The sequence below is a fragment of the Oncorhynchus mykiss genome, chromosome 17 (assembly GCF_013265735.2).
Source record: "Oncorhynchus mykiss isolate Arlee chromosome 17, USDA_OmykA_1.1, whole genome shotgun sequence".
NCBI classification, from domain to species: Eukaryota; Metazoa; Chordata; class Actinopteri; order Salmoniformes; family Salmonidae; genus Oncorhynchus; species Oncorhynchus mykiss.
The window spans coordinates 94,386,365-94,399,112 of NC_048581.1; the positions used below are offsets into that span (position 1 = coordinate 94,386,365).

Sequence of the window (12,748 nt, forward strand, 5' to 3'; positions counted from 1 at the left end):
ATAACGACTGCACGGTACAAGAAAAGGCACTTTGCGCATCATACCTTGTGGCCCAGCGCATTGTTAAGTGCAAAAAAGCCCACACCAGCTCAGAGGATCTCATACTCCTTGCTGCGATTGATATGTGCACTGAAATCTTGGGAGAGTCAGCCACCAACAAACTTAAAACCATCATACCCTTATCCCCATGAGGAGGAGAATCCAGGACATGTCGGAGGACAACGCGCCAGACATCAGAGCGCATCACTGCAAATGGACATTACGCACTGCAGCTTGATGAATCCACAGATGGCGTTGGGTCGCTTTTATGAGCTTCAAGCAGAGATTGCCACGTTTGTTTCGGAAAACAAGTCACCTGACTGAACATTTCCTGGTGGTTATTTTTAATCATCTGAATTAGAGGTCGACCGATTATGATTTTTCAACGCTGATACCGATTATTGGAGGACCAAAGAAGCTGATACCGATTAAATCGGCCAATTTATTTTATTTTATTTGTAATAATGACAATTACAACAATACGAAATGAACACTTATTTTAACTTAATATAATACATCAATAAAATCAATTTAGCCTCAAGTAAATAATGAAACATGTTCAATTTGGTTTAAATAATGCAAAAACAAAGTGTTGGAGAAGAAAGTGAAAGTGCAATATGTGCCATGTAAGAAAGCTAATGTTTCAGTTCCTTGCTCAGAACATTTTTATTTTTTACATTTTTATTTGACCTTTATTTTACTAGGCAAGTCAGTTAAGAACAAATTCTTATTTTCAATGACGGCCTAGGAACAGTGGGTTAACTGCCTGTTCAGGGGCAGAACGACAGAGTTGTACCTTGTCAGCTCGGGGATTTGAACTTTGCTTGCTCAGAACTTGAGAACATATGAAATCTGGTGGTTCCTTTTCACATGAGTCTTCAATATTCCCAGGTAAGAAGTTTTAGCTTGTAGTTATTATAGGAATTGTAGGACTATTTCCCTCTATACCATTTGTATTTCATTAACCTTTGACTATTGGATGTTCTTATAGGCACTTTAGTATTGCCAGTGTAACAGTATAGCTTCCGTCCCTCTAGTTAGCACGCGCTAACTAGCTAGCCATTTCACTTCGGTTACACCATACTCATCTCAAGAGTTGATAGGCTTGAAGTCATAAACAGCTCAATGCTTGACGCACAACGAAGAGCTGCTGGCAAAACGCACGAAAGTGCTGTTTGAATGAATGTTTATGCGCCTGCTTCTGCCTACCACCGCTCAGTCATATACTTAGATACTTGTATGCTCAGTCAGATTATATGCAACAAAGGACACGCTAGATAATATCTAGTAATATCATCAACCATGTGTAGTTAACTAGTGATTATGATTGATTGTTTTTTATAAGATAAGTTTAATGCTAGCTAGCAACTTACCTTGGCTTACTGCATTTGCGTAACAGGCAGTCTCCTTGTGGAGTGCAATGAGAGAGAGGCAGGTCGTTATTGCGTTGGACTAGTTAACTGTAAGGTTGCAAGATTGGCTCCCCCGAGCTGACAAGGTGAAAATCTGTCTTTCTGCCCCTGAACAAGGCAGTTAACCCACCGTTCGTTCCTAGGCCGTCATTGAAAATAAGAAAGTGTTCTTAACTGACTTGCCTAGTTAAATAAAAGGTATGAAAAAATATATCTATATTTCTTAAATAATTTTAAATTTTAAAAAAAATAAAAAAATACAGATTTCCTATTGTTATGAAATTGAAATCGGCCCTAATTAAATTGTCCATTCCGATTAATCGGTCGACCTCTAATCTGAATTCACTCAATGTGCCAAAGAAAGGGACCGGGGCACAATCGATTTGAACAGATGGACAAAGTGGATTCCTTCAAGATGAAGCTTACCGTTTGGGAAAATCATGTTTCTAACAGGAGGATTGAGATGTTTCCCAAAGCTGATTTCGAGATTGATCAACAAAGTGCATGGCGACACACTGAAAAAACCTGTTAATTAACCTCTACAGGATCGGTGGGTCCAACGCATTACCAGGGGCAAACTACCGGCTTCCATGACACCTACAGCACCTGATGTCACAGGAAGGCCAAAAAGATTATCAAGGACAAAAAACACCAGAGCCACTGCCTGTTCACACCTCTATCATCCAGATGGCGAGGTCAGTACAGGTGCATCAAAGCTGGGACCGAGAGACTGAAAAACAGCTTCTATCTCAAGGCCAGTTTCAGAGGGCCTGCTAAACAGCCATCACTAACTACACTAACTCAGAGAGGCTGCTGCATACATTGAGACCCAATCACTGGCCACTTGAATAAATTGATCACTCGTCACTTTATACAATGCAACTCTAAATAATGCCACTTTAATCATGTTTACATATCTCACATTACTCATACCACATGTATATAGTTATTTCATATATTACACCTTGCCTATGCCGCTCAGCCATCACTCATCCATATACTTATATGGACATATTCTCATTCACCTCTTTTAGATGTGTGTATTAGGTTGTTGTTGTTGAATTGTTAGATTTCTTTATCCATATTACTGCACTGTCAGAACTAGAAGCACAAGCATTTAGCTACGCTCACATTAACATCTGCTAACTGTGTATTTGACAAATAAAATTTGATTTGAAGTGAAGCATGCCCAAGAAGATAGCTGCAATATGACATTACAAAATGGAATCAATAGTCCATAATATTGGGTCTCGACTCAATTGTCATTGTCAATTTTGGGTCCCCAGGCAAAATCAGTTAAGAACCACTGTACTAGGCGATGTCATATTCCATCAACATTGCATCAATACCTGTTAAAAAGGAAGGTAAATATTTAGGAATTGTTATCACTAAAAACATTTCAGATAGAGGACCTTTAAACATCAAATCATAGGATTAATTCCATGAGTTTCATTGATATCTCAATTATGGGTTGTATTCTTTTGTCCAAGACAGATGGTTTATCTAGAAGCATTTACCCAAATCAGTCCCTCTTTCTTTCTTCTAATAACATAAAAAAAAATGTAAATTCTGTTATTTAGATTTGTTTGGAGGAATAAAACGCATTATATTCGGAAATCACAATTAGTGAAAGACTTTGATCGTGAAGGTTTACAGGCTATTGATTTTGAGTCGTTAGTGGGTGCTTTTAGAATTATGGTTAAAATTATGTCTGTCTAATCCTACCTCTATGTGGTAGCATATCCCTAACAGTCTGTTCAATGAACTTGGTGGACTTAAATTCCGAATTAAATTTGATTTAGACCCTCTAAAATTACCTGTGAAATTGTGTCACCAGCAAATGTTATTTTTCTGGAAGATTATATTCAAGCACAACCCCCCCCCCCCACACCCATACACACAAGGCATTGATTAGGAATAATAAAGTTTTAAAATTAATAGGAAATCCATTTTCAAAGGCCTTTGGTTTGACAAGAGTATTTATTTTATACGTGATTTGGTAGACAACACTGGGGAGTTTTTGCCGTTTGATGAGTTAATCGGTACATTTCAGGTTAATATTACTCAGAGAGAATATATCAAATCAAATCTAATTTATTTGTCACATACACATGGTTAGCAGATGTTAATGCGAGTGTAGCGAAATGCTTGTGATTCTAGTTCCGACAATGCAGTAATAACCAACAAGTAATCTAACCTAACAATTCCAAAACTACTACCTTATACACACAAGTGTAAAGGGATAAAGAATATGTACATAAAGATATATGAATGAGTGATGGTACAGAACGGCATAGGCAAGATGCAGTAGATGGTATCAAGTACAGTATATACATATGAGATGAGTAATGTAGGGTATGTAAACAAAGTGGCATAGTTTAAAGTGGCTAGTGATACATGTATTACATAAAGATGCAGTAGATGATATAGAGTACAGTATATACATATACATATGAGATGAATAATGTAGGGTATGTAAACATTATATTAAGTAGCATTGTTTAAAGTGGCTAGTGATATATTTTACATCAATTTCCATCAATTCACATTATTAAAGTGGCTGGAGTTGAGTCAGTGTGTTGGCAGCAGCCACTCAATGTTAGTGGTGGCTGTTTAACAGTCTGATGGCCTTGAGATAGAAGCTGTTTTTCAGTCTCTCGGTCCCAGCTTTGATGCACCTGTACTGACCTCGCCTTCTGGATGATAGCGGGGTGAACAGGCAGTGGCTCGGGTGGTTGTTGTCCTTGATGATCTTTATGGCCTTCCTGTGACATCGGGTGGTGTAGGTGTCCTGGAGGGCAGGTAGTTTGCCCACGGTGATGCGCTGTGCAGACCTCACTATCCTCTGGAGAGCCTTACGGTTGTGTGCGGAGCAGTTGGTGATACAGCCCGACAGGATGCTCTCGATTGTGCATCTGTAGAAGTTTGTGAGTGTTTTTGGTGACAAGCCGAATTTCTTCAGCCTCCTGAGGTTGAAGAGGCGCTGCTGCGCCTTCTTCACGATGCTGTCTGTGTGGGTGGACCAATTCAGTTTGTCTGTGATGTGTACACCGAGGAACTTAAAACTTACTACCCTCTCCACTACTGTCCCATCGATGTGGATAGGGGGGGGTGTTCCCTCTGCTGTTTCCTGAAGTCCACAATCATCTCCTTAGTTTTGTTGACGTTGAGTGTGAGGTTATTTTCCTGACACCACACTCCGAGGGCCCTCACCTCCTCCCTGTAGGCCGTCTCGTCGTTGTTGGTAATCAAGCCTACCACTGTAGTGTCGTCCGCAAACTTGATGATTGAGTTGGAGTCGTGCGTGGCCACGCAGTCGTGGGTGAACAGGGAGTACAGGAGAGGGCTCAGAACGCACCCTTGTGGGTCCCCAGTGTTGAGGATCAGCGGGGTGGAGATGTTGTTACCTACCCTCACCACCTATGAAGGTTTGCAAAGCAATCCCACTTCCTTTACATGGACTTATTAAGAACACTTTGTTATATTGTTGTTCCCACTTTTCCTAGTTTACAAATTAATGACTTGAATCTTCTGGATTAAAAAAAAGCAACAATAAGTGGATACGATTGGCAGTTAATTAAGTCCTTTTTGGTGATTATAATGAAATATAATGCTATGGAAGGGACCAACCCATGCTATGGTCAAAAGAGACTACCTTTTACCTTACTTGTCCAGTTATCACAAAAGTTAAAGAAACACATTTTTAAATATTTTCTACCATCTACCCTGTTAATGATTTCTTGCACAAAAGATTCAATTTTGACAAAATGCCTTGTGTTTTTTGTTCCTCTGATTCAGAATCTATAGAGCTTTTTTTGTGTTCATGCCGCTATTCTAGTATGAACTATGGATTGAAATTCATGAATGGCTGTGTATGAAATCTCCAAAATTACCTATGTTTATCTTTGATGATGTTAAATGGCATTATGCTTATCCTTGAAATCCTGATCATAACAATTAACATTATTATTCTCTTGGCCAAATATTTTATTCACAAATGTAAATGGGGTGAAAAATTCGTTATTTTGTCGTTTTTTTTTCATTGAACTGTTACAATTTTATAAATCCCTCAAACTTGTGAAACTGAAAAAGTTTGAAAAATTATAAGTCATGTCTCTGAATGTATGTTAAGGTCTCATTGCTTTGTTACATATTAATGATGTCCTGATTTATTATTTTTGGGGGGCGGGGGGGGGGGGGGGGGGGGGTTGTGTTATATTATTTCATTGTTTTCACTGGAATGTCCCTGTATTGTTGTTATTGTTGCGACATTGGCTAGCTCCGCTCATTCCCAGAACACGTCATCGGTCATCTAACGCCAACATACGCATGTGCAAAGTGTAAATCAAAGGCACTCTTATATAAAGTTGTTTTTGCCTCAAAAGAAAACGTGTCAGTTTGTCACTTTCACGCGGTTGGAGTCTTAACATGTTCAACTACATAAGACATTGGCTCGAATCTAGGTTGTGCCTTTATATTTGGGGACATTTTGAGAAGTGAACAATTGTTCCTTAGTTAAGACTTCACAAATCCCGGCCTGCTTGTCAAGCGTTGCCGGAAGTCTCGCGATGTTACATGGTGTTTAGAAACTGCCTTTGATACCACTGCATCTATCTACGCTAGCTAACTAGGTAAACAACACCAAAACAAAGACGATATGCGTTTTATAAAATAATTTCAAATTGTGACTTAAATATATTTGCAGATTTCTTTCGAGACAAAGTCTGGATCTGGAAAAATAAATAATTAAACTCTGCACCTTTCCCGCGCACAGTAGACCAAAGTGCGTTGTTAGAAAATGTATTGAACGTTAGCTAGCTAGCCAAGGAACCACAACAGCTCGCCTTGCATTCATTAACATTTCGGTCGTACTTTAGACACACTGCGAATCTTTACGACACATGTGAAGTATTTAAACATATCTTCCACGGGTTATATTTGTGTCCTTTATTACAGCCACTCACCTCAGACCGCGCCTGGTTGTTGTCGGTCTGTCCTCTGCGCCACACGCGGTTTGCACACGGTCCGCTACTTCGGTCCTGTCCTTCTCCCCTCCACATGGGCGCTGCTTTTGCACACGGCTCTGCTCTGGTTTTCAAACAGACCGTTACATTAAGTCGTCTCCCCATACTAGGCCTTTGTGTTTATACTGCATGTATCTGTTGGAAAGAGCCTTGTTAAACCGTCACGCCATCTACAGTAAAAAAGAAAAGAGAACCGAAGAAAAGGGATGAAACACAATCCATGGAGTGAGGAGAAAATGAGAGGTGCTCTGAAAGAGTAGAGTCAGGACATGTACCCAGACTCCAGGAGCTGGCATGCGTCTGGTAAAAATAGCTTTCTCCCTGCAATTAGGGTTAAGTGCCTTGCTCAAGGGCCCCCCACACACACGCTTTTACTCTCTGTTTATTATCTTTGCATAGTCACTTTAACTCCTACATGTACATATTACCTCAATCACCTCGACTAACCTGTGCCCCCATACATTGACTTTGTACCGGTACCCCCTGTAGATATCCTCGCTATTTAACTGTTGCTCTTTAATTATTTTTAACTCACCACTTATTTTTCTTAAAACTGCATTGTTGGATAAGGGCTTGTAAGTAAGCTTTCTCTGTGAGGTCTACCTACACCTGTTGTATTCGGCGCATGTGACAAATACAATTTGATTTGATTTGGACTGACAGCAGTCACGTCTTCAACATGGAGTTCCTCCGCTTGATGAAGAAGCACAATGTCCATGTCATGTCCTCCCTTCCGCAACATACCCCCACCACCCAGACCACCGACAAGGCCGTCTTCAGGACACTGGAGTAACGTAGTTTCTCTAGCAAGGTTGGCGTTCACGCCCAATTTATTAATCAAATGTGTTTGCCAGACAGCCACTCACAAAGTAGAATACCGATCGCTGTCGATAGTGCTGAAATATCAAACCTTTGATAGATGTTTTATGGTGCCAGGGCATAGTTTAGCTTTAGCTAATGGATAAATGTTTATTGGTAGGCCTATTTGGTCGTCCTTTTCTCAGGAAAGCCTAACATTTCAAATAAAATTTTATTGGTCACATACACGTGGTTAGCAGATGTTATTGCGAGTGTAGCGAAATGCTTGTGCTTCTAGTTCCGACAGTGTGGTAGTATCTAACAAGTAATCTCACAATTCCACAACAACAACCTAATACACACAAATCTAAGTAAAGGGATGTAATAAGAATATATGCATATACATGTATGGATGACCGAGTAGCATAGGCAAGATGCAATAGATGGTATAAAATACAGTATATACAGTGCCTTGCGAAAGTATTCGGCCCCCTTGAACTTTGCAACCTTTTGCCACATTTCAGGCTTCAAACATAAAGATATAAAACTGTATTTTTTTGTGAAGAATCAACAACAAGTGGGACACAATCATGAAGTGGAATGACATTTATTGGATATTTCAAACTTTTTTAACAAATCAAAAACTGAAAAATTGGGCGTGCAAAATTATTGGCAAAAGGTCGCAAAGTTCAAGGGGGCCGAATACTTTCGCAAGGCACTGTACATATGAGATGAGTAATGCAAGATATGTAAACATTATTAAAGTGGCATTATTAAAGTGAGTAGTGATCCATTTATTAAAGTGGCCAATGATTTCAAGTCTGTATGTAGGCAGCAGCATGCATCTCTGTTTTTGTGATGGCTGTTTAACAGTTTGATGGCCTTGAGATAGAAGCTGTTTTTCAGTCTCTCGGTCCCAGCTTTGATGCACCTTCTGGATGATAGCGGGGTGAACAGGCAGTGGCTCGGATGGCTGATGTCCTTGATTATCTTTTTGGCCTTCCTGTAGGTGTCCTGGAGGGCAGGTAGTTTGCAGATCGGGAGAGCCTTGCAGTTGCCGTACCAGGCGGTGATACAGGATGCACGTACCCTTGTGGGGCCCCAGTACCTTCACCACCTGGGGCTGCCCATCAGGAAGTCCAGGACCCAGTTGCACAGGGCTCTGACCCAAGGCCTCAAGCTTAATGATCAGCTTGATACTGCTGAGCTATACCTCTACAATTATAATAGTACACGGCCAATATGTTCAGGTCAATCAATCAAATGTGTGTTTGCAGCACCAAATTTTGGGAAACCTTTCAAATTGCAGGTAGACACCATATCAAAGATAATTTATTTTTTACCTTTATTTAAATTGGCAAATCAGTTAAGAACAAATTCTTATTTTCAATGACAGCCTTGGAACAGTGGGTTAACTGCCTGTTCAGGGGCAGAACGAGAGATTTGTACCTTGTCAGCTCAGGGGTTTGAACTTGCCACCTTCCAGTTACTAGTCCAACACTCTAACCACTAGGCTACCCTGCCACCCCAGAATGATGACAATGTTGAGTGTCCAGTCAGTTTCTTCTCCCGGAAATGTAATAAGTATCAGCAAAACTATTCTGTAATTGAAGGGGAGGCTTTAGGTCTCATTTGGGCTTTACAGCACTTCGAAGTCGATGTTGGTTCTGGTTTGACCCCTTTAACTGTGTTCACTGACCACAACCCACTTATTTTTCTGAGGTCCCTGCAAAATCCCAACCAGCGCCTGATGCGTTGGGCTTTGTTCTTGCAACCATTCAACCTTGATATTAGACACATTAGTGGTAAGGATAATATCATTGCTGATGCTCAGTCCCGTGCTCCTTTAACCTAGTTTGTATCTTCTCTCTGCTTACCCCTACAGGCTGTCTGCGCCTCTTTCCTCTTAAATTGCTCCTCAGGTACCAGGGCTGCCAAGTTTGAGGGGCGGACAGTCAGCTGGGGGACAAGGGGTATACTGCTAGGAGCCGGGACTGGTATCCTTTTTTCTTTTTGGGGAACTTTGGATTGTTTTGAATATGTTGGGCCGAAATTTGGGTTGAGGGTGGGACCCTCATTTTAAGGAGGGGGGTGTCACAGGAACCCAGGAACCTAGGAAGAAACCTAGAGAGGAACCAGGCTCTGAGGGATGGCAAGTCCTCTTCTGGCTGTGCCGAGTAGAGATTATAATAGTACACGGCCAATATGTTCAAACGTTCATAGATAATAAGAAATAATCACAGTAGTTGTAGAGGTTGCAACAGGTCAGCACCTCAGGAGTAAATGTTAGTTGGCTTTTCATAGCCGAGCATTCAGACTTACAGACAGCAGGTGCGGTAGAGAGAGTCGAAAAACAGCAGGTCCGGGACAAGGTCAGGGTTCCATAGCTGCAGGCAGAACAGTTGAAACTGGAGAAGCAACATGATCATGTGGACTGGGGACAACAAGGAGTCATCAGGTCAGGTTGTCCTGAGGCATGGTCCCGGGGCTCAGGTCCTTCGGGAGGGGAGGTAGAGAAAGAGAATTAGAGGGAGCATACTTGCATCGGTTTGATTTGAAGGAGAGATTGAATATACCCGTAAACACACCAGCCAGCTGGCCTGCGCATGCTCTGTGGACGTGGCTTGGGATGCTGTCTGGACCACGGAGAAGGAGAGCCCACAGTCCTTGGTAGCTGGCCGTGTCGGTGGCACTGCGTTATCCTCAAAGTGGGCGAAGAAGGTGTTTAGCTTGTCTGGAAGCAAGGTGTCTGCAATGTGGCTGATTTTCCTTTTGAAGTCTATGATTGTCTGTAGACCCTGCCACATACGTCTCTAGTCTGAGCCGTTGAATTGCGACTCCACTTTGTCTCTATACTGATGTTTTACCTGTTTGATTGCTTTACGGAGGGAATAACTGCACTGTTTGTATTCTGCCATATACCCAGTCCCCTTGCCATGGTTAAATGCGGTGGTTCGTGCTTTCAGTTTTGCGCGATTGCCGCCATTTATCCATAGTTTCTGGTTAGGGTAGGTTTTTATAGTCACAGTGGGCACAACATCACCTATACACTTCCTGGTAAACTCAGTCACCGTATCAGTATGTTCGTTGATATTATTCTCAGAAGCTACCCGGAACATATCCCTGTCCTCGTGATTAAAACAATCTTGAAGCGGGGATTCTGATTGGTCAGACCAGCGTTTAATAGTCCTTAGCACGGGTACTTCCTGTTTGAGTGTCTGGCTATAGGAAGAGAAGAGCAAAATAGAGTCGTGGTCAGATTTGCCGAAAGGAGGGTTGGGAAGGGCCTTGTAGGCATCCCGGAAGTAGCAATGGTCGAGTGATTTGGCAGCACGAATACTACAGTCTATGTGTTGATAGAACTTCGGCAGCCTTTTTCTCAAATTTTCTTTATTAAATCCCCAGCTACGATAATTGTGGCCTCGGGATATGTGGTTTCCAGTTTGCATAAAGTTCAGTGAAGTTCTTTGAGGGCTGTCATGGTATCGGCTTGAGTGGGGATATACGTGGCCGTGACTATAACCCCCAAAAATGGTATTGGGAGATAATATGGTCAGCATTTGATTGTGAGGTATCCTAGGTCGGGTTAACAGAAGGACTTGAGATCCTGTTTGTTATCACAACTACACCATGAGTTGTTAATCATGAAACATACACCCTTCTTCATCCCGGAGAGATATTTATTCCTGTTTGCGCGATGAACTGAGAATGCAGCTGGCTCGACCGGCTCAGACAGTATATCCCAAGAGAGTACAATCCCTGATGTCTGGTTTGTCAACTTTATTATCCAGAGACTGAACATTAGCGAGTAATATACTCGGAAGCGATGGGTGGTGTGTGCGCCTCCTAAGTCCGACCAGAAGACCACTCTCAGTACCTCTCATTCGCCAACGTTGTCTTGGGTCAGCCTCTGGAATCAGTTCAATTGCCCTGGTGGGTGCAAACAAAGGATCTGCTTCAGGAAAGTTGTATTCCTGGTTGTAGTGCTGGTGAGTTACCGCCGCTCTGATATACAATAGTTCTTCTCGGCTGTATGTAATAACATAAAATATTTTCTGGTCTAATAATGTAAGAAATAATAAATAAAAAACAAAATACTGCAAAGTTTGCAAAGAGCTAAAAGCAAGGCAACCCTCTCTGTTGGCCACCCCTCGGAGCCTGGTTCCTCTCTAGGTTTCTTCCAATGCAAATAGTCCAGGTAGCCAGAACTGTGCATGCTTTTTAAATGTTTTTTAGCAAACTGGTAATCTGGTCTTCCTGTTTTTGAGGCTTACATCTTGTGGTAAACCCTCTGTATTTACTCTGGTGAAGTCTTCTCTTGATTGCTGACTTTGACACAGAAATGCCTACCTCCTGGATGGTGTTCCTGGTCTGGCCAACTGTTGTGAAGGGGTTTTTCTTCACCAGGGAATAATTATTCTGTCATCCACCAGTTGTTATCCGTGGTCTTCCGGGCCTTTTGGTGTTCCTGTGCTCACTAGTGCATTCTTTCTTTTTAAGAATGTACCAAATAGTTGATTTGGTCACACCTAATGTTTTTGCTATCTCTCTGATGGGTTTATTTAGATTTTTGCATTGCTTTCTGTTTGAGGTTTTAGGCTGTGTTTCTGCATAAGCACTTTGTGACATCTACTGATGCAAAAAGGGCTTTATAAATACATTTGATTTGATTTTAAAACCAAGCTGATCAAACAACATATTTTGAGAAAATATCAAATCATTACACTGCAACTGTGTCTTAAAATTCAAATAATGATCAGCTATTGTAATAAACTGTTAATTACATTTGCTAAGCACACCTTTGGCTAACCTTACCAAGCCAGTATGGCCGTTCCGGTTAAACTTCGGAACTGATTGGGAAAATCTGACTCCGATGTTAACGTAACTCTCTGTAATGTTTACCAGGTACCTTAGGTGTCGCAGTATGAAGCCGAAAGAACAGCAACTGAGCATCAGATATAGAAGCCAAGGGAAAGAGAGGGGGCTGCCGCCACACCTCCCACCTCGCCACTGTCCTGAGGTGCGTTCAGTTCACTTGAACGTTTGCTACGTTGCAGAACGGTTTGTACTGAACGGCATGTTTGGGGCGACAGGTAGCCTAGTGGTTAGAGCGTTGGACTTGTAACCGAAAGGTTGCACGTATGTAAAGGGCATTGGGAAAGGGAAAGACCCGAGCTGTGGTCCAAACACTTAAAATACTTACCCTCGCCTTATATGAATAATGATATATTTAATATAAGTAGACATTTACTCATAATTGACTGTAGCGCATATAAAGCACCCACAAGTTGAAAACAATCATAGCTGGATGAACAAGTGACTATTTCTGGCCAAGTATGGTCCATTTTAAAATCATTCCCTCCTCCCCCCACAAGTGTTATCCCGTCGTCAGACGTCATAATACATCATCAGAAGTGTCCACTTCATTTGAGGGCTGAGGGGACAGGTTGTGTCTTTTAAGTGTTTGGACTGCAA

General features: G+C 41.6%; 2 protein-coding genes across 2 annotated transcripts in view; one reads left to right on the plus strand and one right to left on the minus strand.

Annotated features, from left to right (window-relative positions):
• LOC110494858 (cellular nucleic acid-binding protein) overlaps nucleotides 1-6,568 on the minus strand; it is a 29,166-nt gene extending 22,598 nt beyond the window's left edge. The window contains exon 1 of the mRNA XM_036951000.1: nucleotides 6,416-6,568. The gene's annotated coding sequence lies outside the window, so the exon portion shown is untranslated. The remainder of the gene's footprint in view (nucleotides 1-6,415) is intronic.
• A 5,610-nt stretch (nucleotides 6,569-12,178) lies between these two features.
• Nucleotides 12,179-12,748, plus strand: part of nuf2 (UF2 component of NDC80 kinetochore complex) — a 31,891-nt gene continuing 31,321 nt past the window's right edge. Inside the window, exon 1 of the mRNA XM_036951002.1 lies at nucleotides 12,179-12,293. The gene's annotated coding sequence lies outside the window, so the exon portion shown is untranslated. The remainder of the gene's footprint in view (nucleotides 12,294-12,748) is intronic.